Source organism: Eurytemora carolleeae, unplaced genomic scaffold (assembly GCF_000591075.1).
Source record: "Eurytemora carolleeae unplaced genomic scaffold, Eaff_2.0 scaffold21, whole genome shotgun sequence".
Taxonomy (NCBI): domain Eukaryota; kingdom Metazoa; phylum Arthropoda; class Copepoda; order Calanoida; family Temoridae; genus Eurytemora; species Eurytemora carolleeae.
In genome coordinates, this window is record NW_019396207.1 from 109,239 (window position 1) to 118,032 (window position 8,794).

At 33.0% G+C, this 8,794-nt stretch overlaps 1 long non-coding RNA gene across 1 annotated transcript; it reads left to right on the top strand.

Annotated features, from left to right (window-relative positions):
* The first annotated feature begins 1,453 nt into the window (after nucleotides 1-1,453).
* On the top strand, nucleotides 1,454-6,035 carry LOC111698182 (uncharacterized). Its single transcript, XR_002764481.1, has 3 exons — nucleotides 1,454-1,587; nucleotides 4,134-4,194; nucleotides 5,845-6,035. It is a non-coding gene; the product is annotated as an uncharacterized LOC111698182 (long non-coding RNA).
* The last annotated feature ends 2,759 nt before the right edge of the window (nucleotides 6,036-8,794 follow it).

Here is an 8,794-nt window from a genome sequence, read left to right on the forward strand (position 1 = left end):
GTTGATTCTCTTCTGGCCTAACCAGAGAATTTATATTTTTTAAATGATAAGCTAAAGGGATTTACGAATACAAATTTATTGAAATCGCGGGTTTGGACTTTTTGATGGAGCGTTTAGACAAAATGAATTTAAATTATTTTCCCGTTTAATGAAACTTCCTGAAAATCAAAATGTAAATGGTTCCGGTTAAACCATAATAAAATTATAACAAAATGGTTTCAGTTGGGATTCTTTTCTTTCTAGTCTATCTGATTTTTTCATTAACCATTTAAGGACAATATATATATAAAGTGTAGCGAGTTATATTTTTAGACTTTTCATAATTTAAATTAATTTTCTAAAATTATGAGCAAGACACTCAGTTTGTCAGTAAAAAGCAATTAAAAGTTAAAAATATATATAAATAACCGTCCAATTTCTCCGTATCTATCTTTAGACTTGAACCTAAGTTGCTATCTTTATCTCTGTGGACTCGAATAGACTATCTACAACTTATGATGTTCCTTCTGTTCTACTGTTTTTCCATGTTTCAATAAATCTTTGAATTTGCCCCTGCGCAACAAAAGATACACGTTTTCTTGCGTGAAAAACGATACCATACATATTAAAAGGTTTCCTCAATTTGTAATTGAGTTGATTATGAATGTTGAAAATTAATAATCAAAGGAATTGAGTTTTTGCAACAAACTCTAATTTTCTAATCCCTATATCTGTGCAACCTAATAGTGTAAACCTTTTATGTTTCGAACTTAGATTCTTTGATCCAACGGAATTCAGAGTTTGAAATATCTAAAGTTTACGACTTTGGGTTGTGAAGATATAGGGATTAGAAAATTAGAGTTTGTGGCAAATGCTCAATTCCTATATTGTTAATTGCAGATCACTATTACGTGACATGTGGATTTCAAAGTTGTTTTTAACAAGTCACTTAAAAACAGGATTAATTTTTAATAATTTCTTTTAAAAACAATAAAGTTTCAAACCCAACTTCGGTCTTAAAGGAACAGTTCATATTTTAAGCTTTATATAAGTCCCAATGTCCAGATTATTACTCAATCCCCCCCTCCCCCCACCCCTAAGCGTACAAAAAGGTCCCTCCCCATAATTAACAAAAATGAGTACAAAAAAATGAAAAAACGCATCAATCATTTCCATATATTTGTGGTAGGTTAAAAATCCTTAATCCCTGTAGTTATCAAACATTCGATTATAATTAAAATTTATGAATTTTTTGTTGGAATGATTACGAAGAAAATAAAAGCACTTTATAGAAATTACTATTTAAGATAAAATAACAAGTTTAAAAACCAGATAAAACTTGATCTGAACTTTTAAGAGAACAATGGGGAGGGAAGGGGGGGAGGGTAATTTTGTTGTTTTCCTTGAATTAACGAGAAATTCAAAATTGGAAACTTGACAATTAATATTCTACACTCAAACATTTCAAAAAAAGAAGAAGATTATATAAGAAATATTTAGATGTACGTTCGGAAACCCTGGTTGTACTGCGGGTTGTGTACTGCTCGGTCAAACTTCGGGGATTTGTGACGCTGAGGGAACCTGTCATTGCAGTGAGAGATCCATCAGGTAATCCAAACCAAACCTGAAACTCTGAACCAAACCTGAAAACTCCAAACCAAACCTGAAAACCTCAAAACCAAACTGAAACCCCAAACCAAATTAAACCTATCCTAAATAAAAAATAAACCTGAATCAAAAGCCAAAACTGAAACTAAGACAAAACAAGAACTTGAATCAAAATCCGAACACGAATCAAAAACTGAAATTTATCAATCCCAAAGCCGAACCTAAACCCGAAACCAAAGACAACCATCATCACAAATCCAAATAAAAAACTTTAATTCCAAACAAACAAAAAGCTGAATCCCAAATCATAAAAATCATAAATCCCAATTCAACCTCAATCCCAAAAGAATAACCTTACCTGAATCCCCAAACAAGATGGAACTAAAACCCAAACCAAACCTAGCTCCCAATCCAGAACCATTTCTCAATAGCAAATTAAAACTAAACCTGAACTTGAGTCGCAACAAAAAAAAGCCTGACTCTAAAGCCAAGACCGTACCTGAAGGCAAAACTGAAATCGAACCTTAATCTCAAACTAAACCTCAAACACAAACAGATTACAAAACATTTTTTTCCGAACGAATTACTAAACCTGAACCCCAAACTATAAGCCTAACCCAGAATTAGAATCCAAACTGAAACCCAACCTAAAGCTAAAACCAAACTAAAAACTAAACTAAAGCAAACCTATAACCTGTGGTCGGAACTTTTCTGTAAATATTGTTAATCTTAAACGCTAGTTCTCGACATCCAATGATTGCATTTTCAAATTTGAGAATCATGCTTGATTTCTTATTTAAAGAGTATGAACATGTATAGTTGGTGGAAGGTTGAAACAAACCAGATTATATGAACGCTTAGGATATCAAAGAGGAATCAAATTAATACGTTACGTAGGTCTGCTTAAGATATGGTTTCCAGCGAACGAAAACTTTTGCGAAAAAATGCGAAAATTTGTGTTCGTATTTTGCAAACTTTTTCGCGAAATTTTGCGAAAAAATAAATTTGCGAAAAAAAATTCCGCGAAAAACCATAGCTGAAACAATTAATTGCGCAAAAAAACTGCTGGAATTCTCTAATCTGAGAGCTCAGCATTAGAAGTTTTATTATATCATAATGAATTAAGAAATATGAAATCATTTTTCTGACTTTTTAGAACCTAAAATTGGGGATGAATTTCTCTCAGTTCTAGAGGATTTAAATCCAACCCATTATGTCAGCTCTGTTTGAATTTCTTGTATTTAGTGTGATGGTTGGAGGTGTGAGTGTATCTCTGATGCTGATGCTCCTAAAACAGTTCCTAATGAAACAAAGAACTAGTTCCTTCCCGATATTTATTGGAACAGGATGTTCCAGGCATATACAGTCATAACAAGAAAAAAATGTAATAGAAAGACGACATTATTGCAATACTTGTATTTGACGTTGTTACAAAGCACTTAGTTTTATTTGGCGTCTATGAAATAATTTATATAGTGAAATGGGTCTGTTTACACTGCACAATTGTTGTTTCTCATGCTCATTGGTCTTTCTAAAGTCCTTAATTGGTTCTAAAAGTCGTCTTCCTATTTCAAAGTTTTCTGGTTATCACCGTATACATATTGGAAAATATTTTAGAAAGGAATTAAGTATCTGTCACAAACTTAAATTTTCTAATCCCTATATCTTTGCAACCAGATGGTGCAAACCTTTAATATTTAAAATTTAGATTATTTGATCTAACAGAATTCATAGTTTGAAATATCTAAGGTCTACTACATTGGGTTGCAAAAATTTAGGAATTATAAAATCAAAGTTTGTTGCAAAGACTCCAATCCTTTGTTTTAAAAGTATTAAATAATTAAAATAATTAAAAAGATATTTGTATCTTTGTTCTAAATCTTGAATATAAAGTTATAATTAATATATTATACTTTTCTATTCCAATAAATAATCTGTTTGATTAAATAAGAGCTTTTAATAAAGTAATTAAATATAAGTATTTCCAAAGAATGTAATAAAAAACAGGGGGTACGGGGGGGTGACCAATTGAATTCTTGAAAATCTGTTAAAACATTTAGAAAATTCATAATTATTATTGTAAAACATCAGTTTAACCATGTTTATTAAGTATAGAGGCGCAATCTGAAACAATTTGTATTGATAAACATGAAAAGTGAGAAGCTGCTCTGGTCCTTGTTATTTTTCGCAAAATTTTCGAGTTGTTTCGTGAAATTTTCGCATTTCTTATTTTGTGAAAATTTCGCATTTTTGAGCAAAACAGATTAAAGTTAAATTTCGCGAAAAAAGCGAAATTTTTTCCATTTTTCACGAGCGAACGAAATGCTAAACTCTAGCTTAAGATGGAGATCAATGCTTGATCCCGAGATTCACTTCTGTACTTCTGTATACATACTAGTTCTTTACAAACTACATAATCCTTCACAAAATAGTACATAGACAAACCAACTTTACCGTTACAAATGGATCTTTAAAATGTCAATACTTAAAACCTGATCCTTGCTCCAAACCTGAAAAGTTTTGAATAATAAATTATTTTATTTCAGTTTAAAGAACATAAAATCTCTGTTGCCATCAAGATGCAGTATTGGAGAATCTTTTTGCCAGGTAAACCTCAAAGAGAGTAAGAAGGCCAGCCACCACGATTTCTCTTCCGAGCCCCCTCAAAATCCTCTCCCTTCTATAATATTTTTTTAAAAGTGTCAAATCCTTAAAGATGATTTTTTTTAATCTGGCAACGTAAGGGCATAAATGAAATATTGAATTTTTGTAAATCGAAATCCAGATCCATGGGATACATCAATCAAAAAAAGATCTAGAAAATCAAAAAGTTATGATTCCTATCATCAAAAAATTTATGAGAAAAAAAAATTTAAAAAATATTGTTTCATTCATATGAAATTTTTCTAAAGATATTGATTAATGATTGATTTTGGACTTTTTTCCATGGTGTTTTTTTTATTTTCCAAACACTGTTTTACTGTAACTTCATCACATAAATTCAAACCTGCTCAATGACTTTTTTCTACGAACTGTGCGATTCCACTTTAGAAAGAGTCTGTCCTCGTAATTATTAGTGAATCTCCATATAAAAGAGAGGCATGCAAAATTCACAACATTAGCCAATTGAAATCTTAATGAGATCTATAATGTGGAAAATAATGTTGTTTTTATGACTCAAAAAGTGTTTAATTCTGATAAATTCTTTACTATTTCTGGAGTAAGAAATGCGCAAGTCACTTTGGTACAGTATCAGCTAATGCAAAATAAACAGTTTTCAAAGGCGATTCATACTAATCGGACAATGGACATGTGAATTGTGCATTCTTTAAAAGGAGCTTCACTGGAAAGTACGTTTTCATGGTTCTGGAATGAAAAATGATCTGAGGGGAAATAATCACTCACCTCAAACTTATAAGTATAAGTATAAGTATATAAATCCTATAGCTTTGCAACCTGATAGTGGACCTTTTTTAACAAGTTTTTTGTCTCCAAGGCCGACGGGCCGTCTGGTATTCCTTGTATTCAATTTCATGTAATAAGTTATTACATGAAATTGAATGTTTAATTTAAGATAAATCAGAATAAGCAGGAAAACTTTGTATTGGGCTAACGTCAATTTTTGATAATGTAATTCAATGTCTAGTATTATAGAGAAATGAAGGAATGCAGAGAGGGGGGGTGATTGTATATTCTTTCAGTAAACCGACTGACGTAAAAATTACAAATTTGCTTAATTAAAGGAACTGTAAGCGTAAGTGACGCCTTCTTTAAAGATGAACATGCCAAATTATCAACGGTGCCCTTGAAACATCTGATAGTTTAAACTCTTTCATTTAAAAGTGTTGAATTCTGATAATTTATACATGGTTTATCTGCACTGGAAATGCGCGAGTAATATAAGCTTGTATATCTAATTCCTACTTCCAATTTTAATTCCAGCAGGGTTAGGTTGAATTCCGCTCAACTTTACATGACTTAAAGTGCATTAAAAGGAAGTGTCTGGCTAGAACTCCTCTTGAATTGTCCAACCCGTCAGGCAGGCGTGCAGGTCTCTGACAGGCTTTGTCCCTGCACGCCTACCTGGCGGGTTGGACAATCCAGGATTCGATTTTAATGATCCAATTTTCAATCTTTCTGAATAATTATACAACGTAAAAACGTCTTGAAGAAATCAAATGATTTCTAATAAATATCTCCACAATAATGCATTTTCAACTCAACTACCACGTTTAACCAGATTATTTTGTTAATCAGGGTACATGCAACTCTATCGGAAGGAAGACCGGAGTCTGCTCCACTGTAGACGGAGACCTGGATTGTAAATGCTCCGACGAATATTTGTCTCCGAGTGAATTTGCTCTCTGCGCCGCGGAGTCAACCTGTAGAATTCATTGTCAAGCCGGGGGCAAAGCTACAGGAGAGGTAGGTCAACACATGAATAAGTGGAGAAATAGATAGATAGAAAGATAGATGTACACTTATATAGATAGTTAGAAAGGAAGCCACCCCCTCCCCCGCGTCGCTAGGGGCACGGTTCAGGCCTAAGGGGGCATCCTTGAAAATTACTTTAAAAATATTTTTTAAAAATTGAGTAATTGAGAAAATCCTTTCCCTCAACCTTCATAAATATTTTCATTTAAACATTGTGGGGTATTAAATGATAAATGAAATACAAAATTAAAGACATTTGAAAAGTTACACCATAGTATTTAGGGATTCCTTTTATTATAAAAAAAAAACAATAGGAGTCATATACCAAACAGAGCCCAAAAAATGTTGACCTCAAAACTGCAGAAAAGGTCCACATTAATGGCAGACGCTGAACTCCAACCTTTGAGTGTGCGAGGTGGGGAAGACTTCACTGCCCCACTTAATTAAAAACATGATTAAGGGGGGATGACATTTGTAGATCGAGATTGAATCCTAGCCGCAGCGCTCTACCCAGAAAGTGTCATAACTTAACCTAACCCGTGGCCGCAGCGCTCGGCCCCTAGCCTGTCCTCGCCGCAGCGCTCGGCCCAGAAAGTGTCTGAACCTAACCTAACCCAAAATAAAATTAAGTGTCATAACTTAACCAAACCCGTGGCCGCAGTTCTCGGCCCCCTAGCCTGTCCTAGACGCAGCGCTCGGCCCGGAAAGTGTCTGAACCTAACCTAACCCAAAATAAAAGAAAGTGTCATAACTTAACCAAACCCGTGGCCGCAGCGCTCGGCCCAGAAAGTGTCTTAACCTGACCTAACCCTAAATAAATACTATTTTAATTGAAAATTGTTGAAAAAGTGGTCATGTACAAAAGTAAAATCTGAAGTGAAGTCTTCCCCACCTCGCACACTCGAAGGTTGGAGTTCAGCGTCTGCTGCCCACATTAATGACTCAAGACTAAACAAACTGGACTTTTAACTTATTACACTTTATAATTTATTTTAGATAGATATTTTGCCGGTTTGCAATATGTTTTCTTTTAACACTTCTGTATACAGAGTCATTAGTGCCTGATCCAACCAGGGTTCAGTCATGTGTTTGTTGTCTAATCTGAACCAATAGAAAAAGTATGGTGGTAACATCTATCTTTCTATCTATCTCATTATCCAATCAGAGTTATGAATCCTTCAATCGGCACTATCAGTAAAGGGAAATATTTACTTCTACTCAAACTAGAGTGTCTGTTTCCATCAGAACAAAAAAATGCTTTCCAATATATCCTTTCCAAGTGGAGCAATGTCATACACTATAAAACTCTGTTTAGAATAGATTTTATGATGAGATTTCAGATAAAGGCTATACACCAAAGAGAAATGTATATTACTGCAAATCAATAAATTTAAATTTTTCTTCATTTTGGTACTTCTTGCTAGCTGATTAAAATCATTTATTTTAACAAAAAAAGAGTAAAGAATAAGTTTCTCAAATTGTAAAAAATATAAATTATTTAAAAATTATCCTTTTACAAAAAAAAACTTTATCAAATAATTTATTTCAGAAAGAACTCAATTTCTTAAATTAAAAAATAACCGCCCCCTATCATGTACGATTGGTAACAAAAGTTAAAATTCTTGCCAATTTTCCCCCTTTTCATTTTCTTTTTCCTTTTCCTACTTTTCATTCTTTCATGCTCTTCTCGTTTGTTAAATTGTCTCAGTCGATATTAATACATAGGAGTAGCAAGAGGTAGTTGAACCAATTCTCTGAAACCTATGGAACAGAAGAAAAGTGGTTCAACATAGTAATAATTACTTATAGTTCAACTAATTCTTATTACTTATTAACCTTTTTTCCTCGATTAAAAACCGATTAGAAATTTGATTTATTTTTTTAATTTGCTTGTTTATCATGCTTTAACATTGTCCTCATTTTATAATGAACCTTGTAATGAACTATAGCTACGGCGCGGCGTTACCCGTGGAATTACAAAAAAACTTAATTTTTTTTCATCAAATTAAAAAAAATTTCAGCCAATTTGGTTCAGCCGTTTGGCCAGCCATTGCTAATATGTAAACATACTAAGCTATCAGAGCGCTTCCCGCTCATTTTCTGTTTCAATGTAAATTGTCCAAACTGGCAAAAAAAAGGTTTTACTCTCACAAGTAGAACAACTCGGGTTTGGAAATTAATTTCGATATATTTTATATCCTCTTCAGTCCTTAAATTATTAAATTATTGTCAAAACTTTCAACTTTTATATGATGCTTAAATCTTCAGCATTTTCTCTTTGATAAAACAATAATAACAAATTTTGTGGATTTTTTTTTGTTTTCACGTTTATTGGATACAAAAAAATACACAGACAATCAAAGTATATATATCTATATATTCTTTCAGGGCGCTTCGCGTCCATCTTCTATCTCAATTGAACATTTTCTCTTTAAATACACTGTAAAAAAGGTTTGCGGATTTTATAAAAAAGATGTCGTGGATTTTCATAATTTAATGAAAGCCGAACTTTGTTGAGACTAAATTTTGTAATTTTGATCATTCATAAACCTTCCCCATGAGGTCATGTGAGGTCCCGCACAAAATTTTGCCTTATCGCGTCAGCCGTTTTAAAGTTTATTGGACACAAACAAACAGACACCAAGACAGACCAGAAAAGTAAATATATAGATTACAGATTTTACTTTGCTTTCTGCCTGACGTCTATCGTAGCAGTTAATATCCAATAAACATCTAAACGACTGAACCGATCGGGCTGAAACTTTGTGTGGGA